Source organism: Patagioenas fasciata, chromosome 13 (assembly GCF_037038585.1).
Source record: "Patagioenas fasciata isolate bPatFas1 chromosome 13, bPatFas1.hap1, whole genome shotgun sequence".
Taxonomy (NCBI): Eukaryota; Metazoa; Chordata; class Aves; order Columbiformes; family Columbidae; genus Patagioenas; species Patagioenas fasciata.
In genome coordinates, this window is record NC_092532.1 from 14350940 (window position 1) to 14372769 (window position 21830).

The 21830-nt window shown below is 41.8% G+C and overlaps 1 protein-coding gene across 2 annotated transcripts in view; it reads left to right on the forward strand.

Annotated features, from left to right (window-relative positions):
- Window positions 1–21830, forward strand: part of NUP93 (nucleoporin 93) — a 77724-nt gene that overhangs the window by 13505 nt on the left and 42389 nt on the right. Inside the window, exon 1 of one of the 2 annotated variants that reach the window (XM_065848527.2) lies at window positions 21549–21695. The exons of the other annotated variant lie outside the window; for it this stretch is intronic. The gene's annotated coding sequence lies outside the window, so the exon portion shown is untranslated. Of the gene's footprint in view, window positions 1–21548; window positions 21696–21830 lie in introns of those variants that run through there. 2 annotated transcript variants of the gene reach the window in all.

Below are 21830 nucleotides of genomic sequence, written 5' to 3' on the forward strand. Positions count from 1 at the left end.
ATTTTATATTTCCTGTCTGCTTAATCGGATATGTTCTTTGCATCTCAAATAGGTATGACTGTAGATTGCTAATAAACATCTTTGAAGTATCTGTCATAAACATCTTAAAACAGAGGGCAGATCTGGAGTCGTAATACTTGCCTTCATTCCCTCCTTTCTCTTTTTGCCTCCTTATGCTGTGTAGCTCTGCCCTTCGATGAAAATTGTTCCAATTCCTAATTGAATGTTAACTCGTACCCCGGTGGAGGGGCAAATACAGTATAAAAAGCAGTTTGGAGATCACTTATCCAAAATGCAGCCTCTCCTGTGCTGAGGTGTAGACACCTCTCTTTCTCAGCAGCATTGCAAGACCCTTTAAAACACCTCACGTAGTTGAAACTGTGGAGTGAACCTCAGCTGGTGATTATCTGAGAATACCACCAAGACGCTGCTTGGAGCGATGTTACTATTGCAAGAAGTACTGTGGGATGGGTAATGACTTTCAGGAGCCATGTTGCATCTTACCGGGAGGATGATGCTCTGGCAACGCAGTTCCTCTTAATGTCACGCCATCCCATTAATTTAGTGCTCGCTGAGGTCTTGCATTGACTACAGACCCAGACTGTGTGTGCTCAGCATGTGCAAATGAACTACTGGAATCAGTGTTTTCACGGTGCTAGAAAAATGTAGTAGAATGGTTTAATCTCTGTGGTTATGCAGATTGGTGAGAACAAACAGTGCCGAGATGCAAATTCCTGCAAGCTGGCAATTTGCCGTCTCCACATAACACGTGATAGAGCAATTACTCGCGCTAAAGAGATGGGTTTATCTGAGGCTCAAATGTAGGTTTTGCAAAGCACTACTCCATTTCATTTTGTGAAGTATTGATATTTCCATCAATTTTGAAACCATTACAAGGAAAGAGAAGACTTTACAGGAGGGGATTTGGAGATTTCCAGTACCTTGATTGTATCTCCGAAATAAAAGACCTGCAGGGCTGTCCTGGTATATTGTTGTGCATGCCCTCTTCTCCACTCTAGTAATTAGTCAGTTTGACTCCATATCCAAAATCTTAATCCTAGGCATTATCAACCTTTGGTTTGAAATAGTCTCTTAACTAATAAGTGTGTAAACTGTTCAGCAATGCCTGGGCATCAAACTGCAGATCTACTTAAGCTTCCCCATGCAAAAGGGCGGCCTGAAATTTGGCAGTTTGCAGAAGAAATTGTTGGGTGGTGTTTATGGATGTGATTTAACTTTCCTTTTTGAAGTCAAAATGAATTCTCATTCTTGCCAAGATACACTCCTGAAAGCAAGTTGTAGCTGTTTGAGGTGGAACTAAGGGCACATACAGTTACTTCATTCATTTAGATTTTTGGCACAACTTCTGTTCTTGCTGCCTCCTTTCTGGTTTCTTTCTTGTCCTCTATTTCTCATCTTTCTTCCACTCTCTCTTTTTTTTTTTTTTTTCTCTCCCCTCCTTAGTCCAGCTGTATTTATTCTCTTTCCTATGTTGGATTCATTTATTACCTCCTGCCCACTCTTTACTCAGGTCTGTGGTTTGACAATATTTTGGGTGCAAGAGGGTTATTTACTTTGAGCTAAATCATTAAACTCCTGTTTAAACAAAAAGCAGTTGTTGCAAAATGTCTCGTTGGTTTTCTGTGCACATGGAAGTGACTGAAAGAAGCTTTGGGAGATGAATTGGAAGTTTTCTGTGCTGTTCCAGTATTTGTATCTCAGCAAGCAGGCAAGATGCAGGGTGCTTCCACCACAAAGGATCTGCTTGTGAAGCATTTTAAGCCACAGCTAACAGATTATTTTTTACCTTAATTGGAACAGCATGCTTAATTGTTGCTTGGTAAAAATGGCTTTAGAACCTTGGAGAGACTTTAGTTTTAAAATAACTTCATAGAGAATAAAATAGCATGTTGCAGGCTTCTGTGACTGCAGTGCGAGTCTCTGTGGACTGTCCTTTTAAAGCACTGGTTTCTGGATTATGTGGTGTCTTCAGTGTTTATTGTGGGGTGGAAATGGGGAAGGAAAAGTTTGCCAGTGTTACCCGAGTGCTGTCAAAGGCTGGTGAATGAGGAACGACTGTGGTAAATGTGTCAGTGTTTCATTTCAATTTCAGCAGCTTTATTAAACCATTTTGAACGGTTCAATTTACTATCCTACACTTGAATCAGAGATGTGGGATTAGGCAAAACTAAATTTGTCATAGTTGATTTATTAGATCGGATTTGGGATGCATCTATTCAGGTGCGTTTATGTGCTCATGCCCAGCAGTGGATAGTTTGGAGGAGGAACACTGACAGAGATGTCTGTGGGAACACCTGCTTGCTTTCGTAGGCTTCGCCCTGTTCTCCCGTGGTTAGACCCTGAAGCACGAGGGATAATAATTCTTTCCACAATTGTTAAACACAGCTCTAGATATTGTCAATATTCTTATACATACTGAGTCAGTTTTTAATCCCATTATGTTTTTGACCTTGCCATCTTCCTGTGGTAGCAAGTTCCACAATTCAGTTACGGATTCTGTTAAAATTTATTTCTTTTTATTAGTTTTGAGCTTGGCATCATTTAAACAGACATCCTTTCCTTGATGTTCAGACCTATACACACTGGACTTCTGGTAGCTCATTTATTTCACAGGCTTTTAAAGTATCAGCTCCTATTTGATTCCTTTTTTTAATGTTACCCATTCTAAATGTGTTCCCATCTCTCCTCACATAAGGGGCAACACATGCTTTTGCTAATTCCCCAAATCTGTCTTGCAGTTCTTTTGAGGGTGGCTGTCCAGCTTACACGGGTTTCTCAATAAAGCCACATCATTGTTTGGTTTCTCTGATAATAAAGTTCAGCGTTGCCAAACTCGATGTGAAAGGCAGGAGGAGTGATCTGTGAAGGATTTGATTTTAATCTCAGATAAGTGGGAGTGCACAGGTGGGGATACCGTACGGTATCATGACAAATCCTTATCTCTAAATGTGTTTGCAAGCCCATAGGATTCTTCGGGCCAGATTCTAATGTATGAGAAAAGACCTTTCTGAAGAGAAGTGGGGGAGGAAATGGAGAGAAAAATCCCACATTTCAAATGGATGAGTGGGAACCTGCATGTTATCTCCAGATCCTCTCAGCAGTAATTGATTTTGCCTGCTATGGCTACCATATAGTAACTCTGAAACATTCATTATTTCTTTCCTTTCCTGCCCCAAGGCTTCTAACAGAAAATGGCATGTTTAAATCCTTTTGCTCTCTCTGTTGAGTAGATAGAAAAACCTAAAGGCCTTAATGAATCTGAAATAAGCACTAACTCGGTAGTTGAGACCCACTGTTGTCTTCACTAAAAGAGACCATGCCCATCTTGAGGTCCTAGTGAAAGCTGAATGCTGGAAGCTGTACGCAAAGATCCACTGTGCTGTGGAATTACACATTTGGATACTGTACTCAGTTTTGGTGGGGTGGGTTTTTCTTTCTTCCTTTTTTTTTACTCCCATAAAGCTAGCCCTACTGTGTTTCTTTTCTTAGTCCCTGTCTAGCTTGATTGAATTTCTTCAAGGTTAAAGATGATTTATCCAGAAAATTTGCAGCTCATTTCTAATGGTAAGAAGCTTGATTACTCAACAGATACACTGAATCAATATTGCTTCTTTTTTTTGTTTTGCCATTTGACTTGAAGTTAATGTTTCAGCTTCATATTTACTGGTAGGATGAAGTACATGATAGTGCTATATATAATTAGTTAATGTGCTATGCTAAACGTTTTGCTGTTGGTCTGTGGTTTTGTACCCTCAGATGCCTCCTTTTCTACCTTTTCTAATATCATCTTTTTTTTTCTTCTTCTTCTGAGGAAAAACTTTGTCTTCTCGATAGTTTCTGTTTTAAATGAACTTATAATTTAGTAAGTTATGGAAACAGGACCTCAAGGTGGACACCTCCGCTAGCTTGTTGCTGGAACTGGGGGAGCCGAGCTGGGAAGGATTACCATCAACTAGTCATGTAATATCTTTGCCCAACAGTTGATCTGTAACTTGTCACTCAGTTATATTCCTGTTAGTCACCACAGCAGACTTGTTAACTCCTTTTTTCCCTCTGGGTTACTCTGCTTGCTTTGTCTGAGCCTTTTGCGTTATCTTTCAGAGGAATCTCTCCAGCGTGTGTTACGCTATGTCATTTGAAAGCTGTCAGAAGGCAGCTGGGGAACCTCTAGGTTATCTTCTGAGCCTCTTTTATGGTAGGTCCACAGGGTCACACAGATATTCTTCCATGTGAAAAGAACCTCTGACTTGTTTTGGAGGCTGGGTGGTTCTTGCTGCCATTTAGAGGTGCTGGGTTTGGGGAGCCAAGTGAGTCCGTCCATCCATCCCTCCACAGGAACGCCAGAAGCGGGATGCCCTTTGCAAAGCATCACCAGGAAAAAAAGAAGCAAGTCTTGTTTTTCAATCAGAAGTTATCCCTGCAATAAATACACAAAGCTTAGCTTTGTGGAGAAGCAGCATCCTTTTGGAGCGGAATAGCAGAGTGGATCTTCTTCCTGCAGTAAAATGAGCATCAGGGGATTGAATCTGCAGTCTGTCTTAAAAGGCAGGATTTAGTTGTTTGTATCACTAGATCTATCTTCTCTTGGTTACAGGTTTGCTCTGTTTGGCTCACAAGATATCTTCCTCAAACCTTCCTGCATTCATTGCCTCTTCAGAAGCGCCTATAACATTTTCTCTCCCTGAGATGAAATACTAATTTCCGACCAATATATTATGTATTAGCAATGCGTCCTGGCAACAATTGTTGCTTGAAACCACAAATTCCGAAAGGAAGGTGGGAAGCACAATTCAAAGATTCATGTCGTTGCAGAGATGGCTCACCAGAACATGTTGCACATGGGACATGCCCCTGTGGATCCAGAGAAGGTTCATCTTGCCACCTCAGAGGAGTTTCTAAATGCATTCATTTTTATGCAGACCTCCAAGGTGGCTCCTCTTGCCTTTAGTACCCCTGTGCTGTGAGCCACAGGAGAGGGCACACCTTGGGACTGGGATGTGCAAACCCAGTGTTCGTCTTGTTGCAAGCAAGCTGGATGGTCACGGCCAGCTCGTAGCAAGGAAGATGGTGTAAGCTGTTCCCCCATTTTGCTAAAACCCATATCCATTATGTTAATATACTGTGCAGGTGTTCTTTGCTTGGTCCATGGCCACATGCATCTTACTGTATAGAAATAAGCGTTTAACTGGTTTATTGAAACAGATTTTTTTTTTTTCTAATACTTTATATGAACTTTAACATGGAAACCTTGAAATTAGAAAGAGTCAGATGCTGAAGCAGGAGAAGCATAGCCACCACTTGGAAGTGGTTTTTACTGGTCCTATTTTTTATACTGATTTAATTGAGTTTAAGCAAGTTAAAGAGGCAGAGGATCACTTTTGCTCTGCATTTGGTGCAACAGTTATAATCTGGTTGTACATGCCACAGAATAGTACAGATAGCCAGGCAAGCTGTGCCTTTCATTAGTGAGTCTGTTTTTCTAGTGTCAAAGGCAATGGCTTGCTTTATTTCATCCTTTTTCCAACTGAAGTTCTGGAGTGATAAATTGAAAACTGTCATGACCAGTATCCTGTACCTATCTGCCTTATATAAAATGTATGCAGCAGACAGTGAAATTGAATCCCTGTCACGTGTGACTAAAGAAAAGGGCTTTTTGTTTTCCACAATTTATTTTTCAGCAAGTGTTGCAATTTATTTTTTGTAAGCTGGATGTGTAGTTAATGCACTTCCTTGAGAAGCTGAGGAGTTCTATGTGTGAATTTGTGGAGGCATTTGTTCTTGGGCAGGATAGGTAGGACCTCAGAGTTTAAACATAACTCCTGAGCTTAATGATCTATTTTACTCCACATTCTTTTTTTTTTTTTTTTTTTTTTTGTTCGTTTCTAGCTTGCAAGAACCCTTTGCCAGTTACAGCACCAGGTCTTTGGTCTTGCTGTGTAATATCAACCAATTATCTTAAAAAAAGAACTTACAGCTTCCAGAAGAGATCAAGAGTGATACTGTATCAGCGGCTGGAGTTGCAGCCTCACCTCTTCCTCTGATGGAGAGGCCTTCGCCTGGTGCATGGTAACGCTGCTCAGCGTAAGGCTGATGATTTGAAAGGCTGAAGTACTGGCCTTTCTAGTACTATTTGTGAAAGCGGTGCAGTGTATTAATAAAATTAGCTTACACTAGACAGCTTCACAGTCTAAATCTTGTTTACTCAGATTGACAGTCTCGCAGCTGATTCCTTTGGACTCTTCCAGGGCCATCATGAGTGTAAATGATTGAAGTGCAGCGCTATCCTTCAAGGTGTTTGTATGAAAGCAGTGCCTTTTATACACCATGGAACATTCTGATGGATCAGTCTTATCTGTGGGATCATCAGAGCTTCCTTTTGCATTAACACCAAAGGCTTAGTTCCTTGTTACTTTTGATAGCCCAGCAAAACTAAAACTGTTAAAGGAAGAGCTGTCTTTTTCTTCCTTGTTTTTTAGGTTTGGTTTGGGTTTGGGCTTCTGTTTGTTTTCACTAGTAATCTCTTTTAGAACTTCCATAGGTACTACTAGGAGCATTTGCTGAACAAGCTATTGCTATCAGTAGGAGAAGCAAGACTCTGCAGATGTCGGATGCTATGTCAAATTTCTGTGGTCAGTAATTAGATGTGTTTATTACAAAATAATCTATTGATCCTTAGAATGCAAGTGTTATTGAAATATCTTTTAACAGAGTATTTAACTTTATTTTCAAAGGAAACTTCAGCTGTTTTGGACCACAATTTCACTGACAGGCCTAGGATATAGAAGCACAGGGAAGCAAAGGCTGAAAGAGGAGCAGGTTCTGCTAATCAGTATTGAGCGTGACTGGAGATCTCGAGATGGGAATATCCAGCAGAGCTGCAGTTCAATGGATTGGATTGTGAGAGTGCAGCCAGGTGGGGTATTGGCAGGACACATCTGTGTAGCTTCTCCCTCCATTTACAGCAACTTCTATCTCATTGAATGTTGCATAGTTTAAAAGTAGGGGCTGGAGAGGGCAGCACAGGTAATGACTAATAATAGGAAGGTGTTGCCCTACAATTTCATAATCATAACTTATATTAATGTTTGTCCTGATTTTTTTTTTCTATGTCAGGCTAACTGTTAACTTTTAGTTAAGATATTCAGTTGCATAAGGAATATCACAATGCATTTATCACTGTGCTTTGATTTCTTAAGATTTATATTCAGATCTGAGCAAATATTATGTGTCCTCCATAGATTGGAAGTGTCTAATGACAGATACCCATCTTACATTCTTGTATAGCTCACATTGTGAGAGCAGCCAAAATGAAGCCCAAGCATTTAGCTTCTGAAGCCAGAAGTTTTAAATGGGATATAAAAATGGAGAGTATTCTGGGGTTTCGGGGTGTGGTATTTTGTGAGGGGTTTTTTGTTGGTTGTTTTTGGTGTTTTGTGATTTGTTTGTTTGTGGTTTTTGTTGCCCCCCTCCCTGGGGGGGTGCTGAATTTAGAACAAGGGCTCACAATGAGCCAAGGATATAGGATTTCAGCACTTTAGATATATCCATTTGTACTTGCTGACTGAGAGCAGCACATTCAAAATAAACGAACGAACTGCTGTCAGATGTGCTGTGGATGAGCAGGGAATGTTTTTGGCGTTGTGGGGGGGTTTTGTGGTGTGGGGTTTTTTTTTGTTTGTTTTTGTTTTTTTCAGAAGTTCCACAGGACAGAAGGGAGAAAGCAATGTCTGTTATAAACTTTGAAAGCAAGCAGCTGAAATTTGTTCCAAGAGTATTTTGGAGTAGGAGTGCCAGTTTAAATATTTATGCAGTGTTTTATTGCACTGATTCAAATATTGAATAGCGCCTGACCCTTGAATTTTTGGATCCTTGCCTGACTGGCACCCCACGATGGGTATATTTACTTAGAAAACAGCCTTCTGTGGCAGCTGTTTTTCAGCACAGGAAAACTGGGTTTTGGTCCAATTTTTGTCATGATTTTCATGCTTGACTTTAAGTTCAAGAAATGCCTTCACATGCATCCATTTCTTCACCTGAGAAATACAAGTTGCATTTACCGCTGTCTCTCACAAGATTGTGAGATTCTGTAGTGGAAGCTTATATGGATGTTTTCATTTTTACTATTTCCTCAGACTCTTTGCTGTTCACAGCATGGATTCAAAAGCATTTACATGGCCTCTACCTTTCCCCTCTAAGATACCAGACCTTGTGAAAAATAAGGTTGGTTGTTGTGGTAAGTATTTTTCTGGTTTGGCAGTGTTGAGAAGCACAGCCCTTGGCTGCCCCTGTGCTGCACTGACTGTCAGCAGAGCTCCTTTCCTGCCCTCAAACAAGAAACTGCTGCAATCACCCATGCTCTGCTGAAACCACCCTTTTGTTGTAAAGACACCCGCAGTGGCTGTCACCAAGCTGGGCTGGAGATCTTCAACTTCTCTGAGCTGAAATTGTGCTAAAGGTGATGTTAGTTGCTGCCCGGGGCTGAGATTGTGGCCACACAAAACCCCTTTAAGCTGGCAGCTGATGAGAGTCATAGGCTAAAACTTCAGTCAATACAGCTACTGCTTGCTACCCAATATAATCATTTTATGCAGCACTATTTTGTAGTGTGGTGACTCTTGCTTAAGATGGATTATTTAAGTTGTGCCTGATTGTACAACAAGATGAAGTAGCAAAACCTAATGACTGGAGATCTGCTTTAGCCTGTGGCCGGATGCATACCCGGCTGCCGAGCATGAATCGTGCTCCCGTGAACTGCTCTGTGGTCTGTGAGGACTTGATGTTCCTGGTCCTTGGCTGCTGGGTCCTTTCGAAGGGTCCAGCCTCAAGGTGCAGATGCCCTGACTGCAAAACATCAGCATAAAATCTTTCCAGATTCCCAGCATTGCTGTGTGCTTGTTTATAGCCGAAGCCCCAGGGATGCAAGATAGTTTTAGCAAATAAACGTAAGGGATCTGTGGAGGGATTTCTGAAACAGTCATTCTGTTTCCCTCTGTGTATTTGCAGGCTTTGAGAAGAAAATGGAGAATTCAGTTGGCTTGTTTACCCAAGCTATTACCCTGGCTTAACTGTTCCATGATGAAGTTCCATTTCACTACTGAGCTTACTAGGCTACGGAGATAAAAATGATCAATTTGATTGTTTTTGTCCTCCTGTTTTTACCTTCAGGTTTCACAGGATTGGATCGATGGCTGCCACCATTTCTTCCTGAAAAACAGGCTTACCCTGAACCTTTCTGCGGACGTAGGCAGCTGCGCCGAGCGTCCATAAACCATGGGGTTTTTCCACTGTTCAGATATATAGCAGTGCCTCAGCATTATGGCTGTGGCTCAGAATGGGAAGCCGGAGTTAACTAAATTTAAATGATTTGTTCTGTTGCAGGGTGATACTGCCTTATGCTCGCGCTTTCCAGAGGGTGTCCAAATCCCATACTCTGCAGAGTTTGCCTTCGGCTTTATTTGATCAAACTGATAGAATATGTTGAGAGGGGACATACAGGACTGATACTGTGCAGGCAATTAAAATCTATGAATTGGATTAAAACCCAAATGTTAGTATGCTTTGATGCGATTCTCTTTTGTTTTCTTTTGGCTGAGATGCTTTTTGGAGATAAAGTTGGAACCAGGCTTCTAATCTGCAGTTGCTTGGGGCTTAGCTGTTTGAGGTTTCTTTATTTTGCTGCTCTTACCTATTGACCTGCCTGATTAATTTTGTGTATGAACTTTTGTCCTTTGTATTTCTGACTTTTCTGCCCTGTCAGTACACAGTTGGGGGGGAAAAAAAATCTGTACAGTGGACCAGTTAGGTCTAGACTTTAAAATAAATGTTTGGTGTCTGTGAAATAATATGTACTTCATTTCTTGCTTCAAGACTCTTTTGTTTTGTTTTTGTGTTGTGGTTTTTTTTTTTTTTTGAGCTGAGCTTGACAAAGAAGGATGAGGCCAGAGGCAGTTATAAAGGGTACATTGTATTTTTACTGTAATACTGAAAAGTATTGATTGTTGACTTATTGGTAGGCTTAATGCACAACCATTTCCTTAGTTAGTGTTTGAATGTCCATTAAAATGTTGGCTTGGTGCCAGATGGTTGAAATCCTGTATTTTATAATATAATTTGGCTATCCAAAAAGTACTAATGTGGTTTGGATTTAAAAAAAAAAATAAAAAAGGCAAGTCTTGAGTCTCCTTGTTGTTCTGTATTTGTTAACCATTACATACTGAAATGAACCTCTGAAGCAGGAGACACTAAGAAGATAGAGGAAGGCAGAAATCCTGATGTTTTGTGGTTTGTGCTTTTTAAGATTTTCCACATTTTATCTTTGAGCTGCCCAGTGCTTGCTGAGCTGCTGATGGATGATCAGGGATGCAGAGTAATATTACTGAGTCTTTAATTTATTAGATTAAAACTAGTAATTGTTTTTTCTGGAGAAAGGTTTTGTTTGTATCGCTTCACAAGTGTGGTGCACGTTGGCACTGCCCATGAAAACATGCCTGTTGTCATCTCGTAACTCAGATGTGAGGTAGGGCTTTCTTCCCTGCAGCACCACCAATAATCCGTGCTCAGTTCCCAGGGTGCTTCCCTGGATTACTTAATGGTACCTGTTCCACTTGGTCCCCTCAGCTCAGGTCTCAGGGCTGTGCTGCTAACCCAACAAATTTCTAGCTTGTAGAAAAGACTGCGTCAGGTTTTGGGGAGATGGGTATGGAAGGCCCGATGCCATAGCTCTTGTATAGGAACAATATTTGTGCAAAGCAGTTGTCCTGACTGTAGTGGTGACTTTTTTGTATTGGTAAGGTAGACAGGGGTGGAAACTTTAATTTGTTGGTCACTGTGATGAGCCAGCAGTTACCCCAAGCCCTTCCCTTCTAATTGCTCCCTGGAACAGGTACCCTGTGCTCCTTCGGGTACACCTGAAGTTTTCTGCCTGCTGTCTTTCCTTCCTCTTCTGTCTCCCTTTTATAGAAATGCTATCCTTCAAAAAACAGAAAAGGCTTAAGCTTGCTTTGGTTTATCATAGAATCATTTTGGTTGGAAGAGACCCTCAAGATCATCAAGACCATAACCTAACTCCAGCACTAAATCACGTCCCTAAGAACTTCATCTAGATGTCTTCTAAACCCCTCCAGGGATGGTGACTCCACCACTGCCCTTGGCAGCCTGTTCCAATGCCTCTATGTGAAGAATTTTTTTCCTAATATCCAACTTGAGGCCATTTCCTCTCATCCCGTCACTTGCCACTTGGGAGAAGAGACCAACACCCTTCATGCTACAACCTCCTTTCAGGTAGTTGTAGACGGCAATAAGGTCTCAGCCTCCTTTTCTCCAGGCTGAACAGCCCCAGCTCCCTCAACTGCTCCTCATGTCTCTTATTTTGGGGGGGTGACATCGAACACACACTTTTGGAGGGGAATGACATTAATTCAGCTCTCTGGTTCTATCAGTATTGCTGTTTGTTACAACCTGCTGTGAAGAACAGTAATCACACCAAGCTGAAATACTTCACTACAGCTAGAAACAAGTACTGGAAATTAAGGGAGACTGAAACAACTTTCTGCTCTGCCAAATGTGAGGGGGGAAACACTTGACAAAAGGTGAAGAGCCAAGAGTTTGCCCTCTGGCTACTGTCCTGAGTGTTATTTAATCTTACTCAGATTTGTGGCCGAGAGTTGCTGCAGTACCTTTCCTATAATTTCAACTTTCCATTAAATAATACGATTTTATAAGGTAGGGTTATTGCCTGTTAGAGTCTACCTTTCTAAAATAAATTGTTCTGGCGAAAGTATAATACTAATTTATGTTTTTCTCTTGCTGGGAAGTAGTAGCAGTGACTCCATCTTTGATGTGAATACCAGTGTGAGTGGTACAGTTACCTACATTAAGCTTGTGTTGGTATTTGTGTTTAATTTTAACCTTTTTCTGCCATGGAAGATTTTGGGCTTAGTGTTTCTTTCCCCACCCATCTGACTGACTCCATTGCCCTGTTTCAGTGGCCTGCCAAACCTGGTTGTTGTGTGTAAAAAAAGCTGCCTTTGGCATTGTTCAGCTGTCTTTCCAAAGCATATAAAGATGCTGGAGAAAAAGCTTCAGTTTGTTTTGTTTATTTGTGTTTTTTGTTTGTTTTTTGCTGTGCAGTTCCTATCCATACAATTATTGTATTTGGTCTGTGGAATTTTATGGCAACTTTTAAGTATTTTGAGTTTTGGTGACAGATAATGAAGAAATTTGGAAATTAATCTCTTCTCTTTTGTAAAAAGAGAGAACTGAACAAGCTACTTGGGATTTTCAGCTCATCTTTGTGTGGAATACAATGCAACTTCTAAGCACTTGTATTCACTTTCCATGGACTCTTGTATGGCATGGTCTCTGCTTACCTGACTTCATCGGAGTTTAGCTTTAAAAGGTAGAAAAGAAAGGATGTTGCCATATAGCAATTTAATTTACACTGTGGCCTATTTATAGACTTTAATTGCAATGCCAGTTGAAGTTGCACTGTTCTGCTTTTTTAGATACTTGCAGTTCCAAGAGATTATAAACTTTCTCTCTACGGGAGGGTGAATTAATAGGTGTCCCAGTAGGCCTGGAAGGGGCAGGATTTGATTGCATTCCTCGAACACTTAACACCTAAGGCTTTCAAATTAGATAGCAAAGATAATCTGTTGAAAGAATGTGTGGACTTGCAAGAAAGGCCCTTGCTGATAATGAAGGACCCTAGAGAAAATGTGTTTGGGGTAGTATTAAACTTGAGCAGCTGGAAGATCTTGCTTGGAGCAAATATTGATAGAGTTTTCTTTAAAAAAGAAATCAAGTATTCTTTATCTTTGCCTCCAGCATGTCCTAATTGCAATAAATATACACAGGAATTCTTGTTACTTGCAAGACCTGAGTTCAGTAATATGTGAATGTTACATCATAATTGTTTAGCAACTAATATTTTTATGTAAAAATATGCACTGATGTGTTTTATCATCAGTGTACTACTGAAACTTGTGGTCCACAAGGAAGTGCTCGCTTGATGAATCATACATGGAGAGTAGTTTGACCCAAACTCCAGGTAACTGTTAATGCATCTGTAGCCTGTGTTATTGAGCTCAGTAACAGCGAGAAGAGACTTTCCTTGCTGGGTGTCTGTGTTACACAGCGTGCTGCAGTCATAGAGCTGCAATTCCCTGAGCAGATGGACAGGAGATGCCTCAGTCTTGCTTGATGACCAAAGTCAAAGCAGCTGCATTACTAGATGGACCTCCTGAGTGCTCAACAGTGTGAGTTTACTGCTTTTCATTAGTGAAATGTGTGTTTTGGAATCCTGTCTGCCCTCTGTGGGCATCTTCTGGAAGGATGCTCTGCAGTAAGGCATCTTGTAATCATAGACTTGTTTTGGTTGGAAAAGACCTTTAAGATACTAATGTGCATGTCTGAGCCTGCAATGCTGCAAGATCTTTAGTGATAATTGGACCCTCTTCTGATCAGTGTTAGCAAAAAGGATAAATGATATTTAGTGGGTCTATTTTTCATGAACGTGTAAGTTATATGGCATTAATGAATCAGCAAAGTAATTTTATTGGAAAGTGCACTGACAAAATAATCCCCTGGAAACCTGCAATCTGATCTTTATGCTTGTTTATGGATTCTAGGTGGCTTCTGTTTAAATGCAGTAGCTAATTATATGTACCCAGAAACTCACAGGTGAGCGTGCTGAGTTAGAGTCACAACTAAAAGAAATAACTTCAATTTTGAACAAACGGGGCTGTGCAGCCTTCATACTCCTTTAGTGCCTTTGGGGACAGGTATGTCCCTGGGTACCCACCGGAGCCCTGGCTGTTCTTGCAGGGCTGAGACCGAAGGGAAGTTCTGTGTTACATTCTGCAGTGAACTTGCAATGTGGGCATTTGTGGCAGGAGCTAAAAGAAGATTAAGAACATGTTTTTGTTTAAACCACTAATGAGTCTTTAGATGCTTTAGTCTTGGCCACTACTGATGTAGTTCATGTTTGAACTAGTGATCTCTATTTGAAAGTCACTTTGTCCTTTTAATAGTTTTCTGATTCAACCTCAGTTCCTTCCTGAGAATCTCTTCATCTGTTCACTTGAAGAGGTTGTTCTTTTTTGTAAAAGGCTAATCCCTGTTTTGTATGGCTATGCACATTGCATCAAATGAAAGCTGTGTGTATTCCCCTTGCTTGACGTGGATGAGTCCTTGCTTCTCTTCTAATCTGACAGTTTAACTTTGTTTTTGGTGAGTTTCTCAGTTTGCTCTCAGTTTTGGAGTGTTTGGGTGGACAAATGAGGAGAAGGTGGTGGTGAGTGTCTCCTTCCCTGCAGCCTGTTGTTCCAAATTTCTACCAAATTTGTTACTGAGTTTGACCTTTCTCCAGGCACTTGCTTTTACTAGAAGCACCTGCCTAATCACAGCTAGGTGATTTTAAGACATGTAGCATTGTTGATCCTGGATCATCTTGGTGGAGCTCAAAGATTTGATCCTTCCAGTTCTTTTCCTTCTAGCTCTTTCCATTCTCTAGCTATCTCAATACTTAACCACTGTCTTTGCAAAGAATTACTGATATCTCAGAAGCAAGATGATATAAGTACTTCTCAACATAAAAAGGATAGAGATGTACAGATGGAGGGTCACTGAGGAAGGTGAAAGGCATATGAGTACAAAAGAAATAAAATCACTGATTTCAGTCTTCTAGTTTTGATATTCCAGGTGAAACCTCTGAAGTTTTAAGATATAGTGTGTTTTGGAAGGGATTTAAAGGCAGGATAAGCTGTTTGTGCCTTCGTCTTCCTTTTCAGTCAAATTCAAGAGATGGACACCTTTATTTCCTTTGCTAGAAACTGCATCTTCTGTATTGTCTAATGTAAGATGACAAGGCAAGTAGAGTCAAGCAGAGGAATGAATTGATGAACCCCTCCAGATTACTTCATTTGGTCCGCAAAGGACAGATTTTTGTTTGTCTTCCAATTCTGTCAATCCCGCATAGAAATGTTGCTGGGAGGAGGCTTGGTGCTGACCCATCTTTTTAATATGTACAGCTTCTTAATCATTAGGGTGATGATGATAATATTAAACAGTTAACCAAGCAGGCATGGCCAGCGTGTGCTCTGTGTGAGGAGGCTGAGCCAGGGCTGGAGGAATCTCCCTCCCCAGTTGCTGGCTGTTCCATGGGCCCCTCGAGCTCTGTGTTTCCTCTCCCCCAGGAAAGGGAGAACAGAACGAACAACATGTGACAGATTTAGTCATGTCACTTAATGCAGGACTGGAAGGCACTTGGATGTTAATGTAATGAGCACAGTATAAAGACCTGAATAGAGTAGACCTGGCTTCTCATTGAGCCCACCAAGGTGCCAATACCCTTTTTTATGTACTTTATAAAAAATACAAGGATGGTTTGGCAAAGCCAGAAAGCACCGCTATGGTTGATTTTAACCGTCATGCTTGTGGGTGTTCATTTCCCGTGTGGGCCAGTGGTTCTAGTGCCACTTTCTTCAGCTCTGGCAGCCATCATTAAAGGAAAAGCACAAATTTAACTTTTTTTGCTAAGGGAAACCTAAGATTCTGCCTTCACCCTGCCTCTCTGCTGCTGATTGTGGAACTGCGTGGTATCCTATCCCAAGCAAACATCCCTGTCTTAGGATTCAGCAGGTCATCTTAGGTCCATCACTGGAGTTTGTTGCCTCTTGGCACCTTTTGCTTTAGCAGTGGGAGCTGCCTGGATTCCCTCGGCAGAGAGGTGAGCAAGTTGTTCTCCCTCTATGTTGGGCTGCTACTGGAAGCCCACAGGTTACATCCAGCTTGCAGGGTGACCCTCTCCACCTGCATTTCACAGGAGGCTGGGGACAACCCTTTTGACCAGCGCTGGTCATAGTGATACAGGGAATTAACTAATTAACGCTTAAAGAACTAAGGAGCTAACACTTAGAGAGCCAGCCCTTAACCCACACCACAGTTGCCTAGCCTTGCTTAGCTTTGCGTCTGCCTTCATCTGTCCATTGGTGAGCAGGTGGGAGCCACAGCTTCTGACGTGTGTGTGCCCATTTGGGCCGTGGGCTGGAAACGGCTTCTGCTCTATGATGTGACCTCGGAAAGAATGGGTCTGAAACTGCAGGCAGGTTTCTGTGGCTGCTTGGAATGAATTGCTGTGGAAATTAAGAATATGGGCTTGATTCTGCATATGTCACTCTTCTTCCAGTGATGCAAGTCCATGTACAACTGCTGTAATGCAGGGGGGAGGGCAGAGCTGTGTTTCTCAAACCATCCACAACCAATAATATAACCCTGACGAAATGAAGCTAAAAGCACAGAATTGTTTCTGCTTACGTATGTGTGTGTGCGCCTGTGTGATGCCTTTTGGGCTTTGTGTGATGGAGAATTCAGAGACATTATGTGAGAAGCAGCAGCATTGATAATTGCATTCTGGTTAATCATCGTAGAAGGATCGTGATCACTACTAGCTGATGCTTTGTGACTTATGCTGGAGTTAATAATTCATTGATGGGCTGTGTCAAAGCGTGCTCTTAAGTCAGGTCCCTCTGTGGATTGCAGGCATCAGTAGGAGTCAGAAGAGATGAAAGATGAGCTTAGTGTTTGACAGTCATTAACTTCGTGTGGGCCTCCAAACAGCATTCGATAACTTCCTTGTTCTGTGCTTCCCTGTGTATGGGAATGTGAGGGACGTGGAAATTCAGCTTCTTGTGAAAATGTGTTAAGAAATCCAGTAGCCAGCCAGAAGAATGCTGAAATGAAGGTGTGAATATCAGAGACCGTATGGTTTTTGTTTAATAGGCTCTGGGGTTGAGGGGATTTTGCCTGCCACGATGCTGAGGTGACAGTTTTATAAAAGAGCTATTTTACTAAGCAGTTGAGTTACTTTCCAGCGTGCGGTGCTGAACCTCCCAGGGAGAGCACGCTTTTACCACCGAGACCTGAATTTGGTCATGTCGGTACTTGCAGTTATCTGCGAGAGGGATTGGCGTTCAGGGCTTGTATATAAAAAAGGGGTTAGCTTTCAGAATTAAAAATTAACACATTCTCTGCGTAATTACAGACTTACAGCACGCACTAATGCTGTACAAAAGAGGGCTTTCCTGGCAGTTTAATGGCCCCACAGCAGAGCCATCACTTCTTTACCCCCCTTCCCTTTAAATTAGCATTGGCATGTTTAAAACACTCTTCAAATTCTGCTGCAAAATAGCTGTTTGGCTTCCAGTTTTTGTTGTGGTGGTTTTTATTTTTTTACAAAGGTGATTATTCTTTTTAATGCTAAAGATGGAAAGTGGTTTGCATATTCATGGCACAATATAATTTTGAAAATAATCTCCTAGTAGATATTTAACAATGGCTTTGGGTAAATGGACACTTGTTGCGCTTTGTTTAAACGATTACATCTCAATTATTGCTCGATGGTGAGAGCGTGGGTAATACCCTTGGTTCTTTGTTAAAAAGGCTCTAATTAAAACTGGTTCCTGCTCTTGCCTCTTGGATAAATATGGACGTGAGGTAGTTCAGTGACACTCTGTCAAATTGCTGAATTGAGTGCAAGTTCCCTATTCATCCTGACAAATGATACCATTAATTGGGGTGTGGATGGCAGAAACTGCCCTGCCAGTGCTGGTGCTAATCCTCTGCTTGGCTGGGCTTCCCTACGCCTCTCCCCTGCTTGGGACTGTCGTTCTTCTGTTACACAGATTGTGTTTCTCTCTCCCCCCTCACCCCCTGCCTCTCCGTGCATTTACATCCTGCCTTGCGTTTAGTGCAAATTCAGCCCCAGAAAGCTGCGTTGAAACTTGGGGTCTCCTTTGAGCTCTGTAATAAGCCAGTGACTCCCAGTCTGAGTGAACTGGTGGTTTTTCCCCTGCAAGAGGATGGCTTTTTGTGATGATGGAACTAGATGTTACTGGGGATGGTCACTTCGCGGTTCTAGTTTTTGCTTTGACTGTGGATAACTTGCGGTCTCTGTCCGTGAAACTTAGCCCTGTGCCACAAAGCCCAAATTCCCTGCTAGAAAGGTCAGGGGCATAATAATACACTCGCTCTGACTTGTTCCTGTGCACTGTTTGCGTGTGAATATAACTGTATTGATGTGAAGGTGTTAGCCTGGATTTTCTTCCTCTCCTCTTTACCGCAATCTACTTGAATCGTCCGCCTCCTCTTTCTGCAGGGCGAGGATGAGTGTGCAGAGCTGAAAGTGGAGGCAGCGCGCTGGGGATGACAGCCCTCCTTGTGAAGAGACCTAGTGTCGTTAATGCTGGATAATCACCCTGCCAGCCTTGCAGAGAGGAAGGGAGCTAATGCTTTGAGGTGCTCTCCAGACCCAGTATGACAGTGCAGTATTTGCAGCTGCTACAGTGCTGGATTAAGCAGAGAAGAAAAGGGTTTTGGGAAGGAGCTGTTTTAACTCACTGCCAGCGATGTCTCTTACTTTTGCTGGCTAATGCTCACTGATGATGATGAGCATTGCAGGTCTAGGACTTGAAAAAGGAGCTAATCCAGAAGCACATCTAGGGGTGATTGTTTTGTTTTTCTTAAGGTAGGGGTGACAGCATATTTGATTTTTGTAGTTGTGGTGAAGGAATCTCCTTCACTCCAGAAATGCAGCTGTACCGAAGAGGGAGGGAGGTCATTGTGGACACCCAGAGATAGAGGGAGCAATCCTGAATACAAAAGAGGATATATACATTCCAACAGCTTCTACAATGATCTTTGCATCATCGTTCTCTTAGGGATATGATGCTTTCTACTCGGAAGGAAAACTTTTACGGTTTTCCTTAGCTGTGGCCCAGCAGCCCTGAGCAGCAGTTTGCTCCCTTCTCCTCTCACAGTCACATTTGAGTGCAGAAGTGATTGCTGCGTGAGCTAACGGAACACTCTGCAAAATTGATTGCCAGTGAAACAAATAGCGGTTCCGACATCTTAGCAGGGTTACCACTCAGAGTTGTTTACACTAACAGCCATTTGGGGTGAGTAGTTTCTGTTCGTAACCCTCAAAGCTGTTGCTTTAAGAAATCCATAGGTAAGGGGAGAGAATGCTGTGCTGAGCCACACTGGGAGAGCTTTCCCTGCAGCACCGTGAGCTGGTAATGCAATATGTAGAACAAAAAATATATAAACTGTGCTGATCTGTAATGCATAGCTCTGCAGTTGGGAGTAGCTTCTGCAGTAACATTACATGGCTGGAAAATAGCAGAGAATGTCTGTTGATAAAAGCAGCATCTTTAAGTAGTGGCTATCGGCTCCAGATAGGTCATTATGCTCCTGAAATAACTCCTGAAATCCCTGACAAGGCTGCAGCCTGTCCCAAAGAGGTGACTGTCTCTCCAGATAATGCCCTTACCTGTTTTAAGGTTTGGCTAGAAAGCTAAAGCTCTGTGTATCCCCTGTGCTCCTGGCTCTGCACCACTAGTGGGTTACAGTGGTGTAAACAGGGGAAAGAGCCATCCGAAAACAGAGCTGTGCATGAGGTGAGTGGCAGGTTACGGAGGCGAGCACGGCTGCCGGGACATGGCTGGGCATGGATGCTTGGAAATGCAGGAGGAATGCCAGGGTTAGATCATTCCTGCAATGTGTACTCTTCCTCTCGCAAAAGGGACTTCGTGCTGTTGGGTGTAGCCGGTCGTGATCAATGGTTTTCCCTTGCAATGTGACTGGATGAGGCTTTCCTCTAAGAACGCTGGTGGGTTTGGACCCATCTTCTCTGCTCCTGGTACGAGGATTCAGGTAGTCAGTGCGATGTTAATTTGGGCATAAGCAGGGAGGGTTTGAGGAAAATCACCCTTAGGATCAAGATTGCTGATTTCAAAGCTAAAGTGCACTGTATATGAGAGACCCCTCTGCCACTTGTGAAGTTCTGAGTTGTGTGAGGTGCCTTTGGGGTAGGTAAGCCTGAGTCACATGGAACTTTCTACACATAGAACGCTGTTAATAGGAATTGCTCCCAAACCCGAGTACAATGTTAATTCAGAGACTTGGTTTTTTTCCCTCTATATAAAATATTCTGCACCATTTTTACTGGTATTTCATGTCCAACTGATAACCCTGTAGTGTTGTTTTAATTAAACCAGAAGTGGAAATAACGAATTGGTGGTGATTCTGCAGAAACATCAATGTTAATGCACAGTAAAACTCTCTGCTGATAGCATTCTGTGCTGTCTTAAATTAAACGTTGACATCCCAAATCTGGAAATTTTTTTTGTGCATATGTGTTTGCAAATTCAAGATGTGCATTTGGTAAGCAGAGTTTCTGAATTGTGAAATGCAGCACTATTGCAGCAGGGCTGTCCTGTGATTTGCAAAGGCACAACTTCGGATTTGGGGACAGGAGCTATAGGCACCATGGGTTAAATGTGCACTCGGGACGTGTGGAAGTAACTGCCTCATAGTGTCATGCCCGTGTTTTGTGAAACAATTCATGGTTGTACATTTTATGTATTAGCAAACGCATTCCTTATTTCTTTCGTGCTTCTAATTTTTTTTTTCTTTAAGATGGGGGTGGTCCATTTCTCGATTTTTCTCTGGCTTTCTGCACTGTAATGATGGCACCATCACCTGACTGCTGGAATATACTGGCCTGACTTTAATCATCGGGTGACTGGCTCTTAGTATGGTTTCATCTCTGCTGTTTTACATCCCCTCTTGTAATTGCACGGTTGCTTGCAGCATTGTTTTTCTATTGGTGACAATGAAAGGCACATGTTAGTATTTTATGTAGCCTTATACTTTTTGTTTGATGTGTGAAGTGTAGGTGAAGTGGTGCTTTGCGAATAAAACCCTCTTTGTTTGGAAGCAGGAAATTTTCACTCTGCATGCAATGATTTGTAAGACAACATTATATATAAAACGTTCATAAGTATCCTATAGAGGAAGAAGTAGTTAGACTAAGCTTGTAATAATAACAGGACTGCATTTCTATACTGCTGGCAGTTTCATTGAGGTATATATGCTTACGATTAAATAACCTGTTCAAAGCTACAAAAAAGAGCAGTGTTTAATGTACATAGCGTCTAAGTGTTTTAACTGCTAAATAACCAAACCCAGCAAAACAATAGAGAATCAAAGCTCTGCTTTATACACCATTGACACCAATTAAGATGCAGTAAAATTATCTACCCGTACAAGTTGTTTCAACAGCTCTGCAGGTCTAAAATGGCAGAAGCTTTCTGTTGCTGTATAAAAATCAAACTACCGTTTATTTCAGCCTCATGGTATGTGCAAATTCATGCAGCTCAGTTAAGGCAATAGCTTCACAACTGGTGTTACAATCTGTGGCTGGAGTGCTGCATCACAATGCAGCAAATGCATTTTCCACATTAACCAAACATGACAGCTGAAACGATTATTAACCATGCAATATGTCGGAAGTCATCAAAAATTCACATCAGAGTAATTGCAGTGGCTTAGGGAAAAAAAAAATAGCAGCATCTCTGAGCTCCTGCCTGCCTGCTGCCTCACCCCCTCCTAGTGCCTACATGGTACAGTCCGTTAACAATAAAATATCCTTCTGTAACCTATAAACTGTTACTCCCATCAGTTACTGGTTTCAGACTGATGCTTTCCCTAGAATTTGAATAAAGCACCACTGGAAAAAAAAATTATATAGATTCTTTACGGGCAGTGGTGCTCAGCCGAGGAAAGCAGCTGCTTTCTTATTGTCTTGACTGTCTCAGCCATTTCAGGACTTGCAGGTTTGATTTATATATATATCTATATATATTTTTTTTTTTAAAGATGAGAAAACTTAAGCATTAATACAGAAAGATAGAGCTGTGTAAGCCTAAATACCAGGCACTTGAAGTGTGGCAGTTACAGTCAGCATTAAC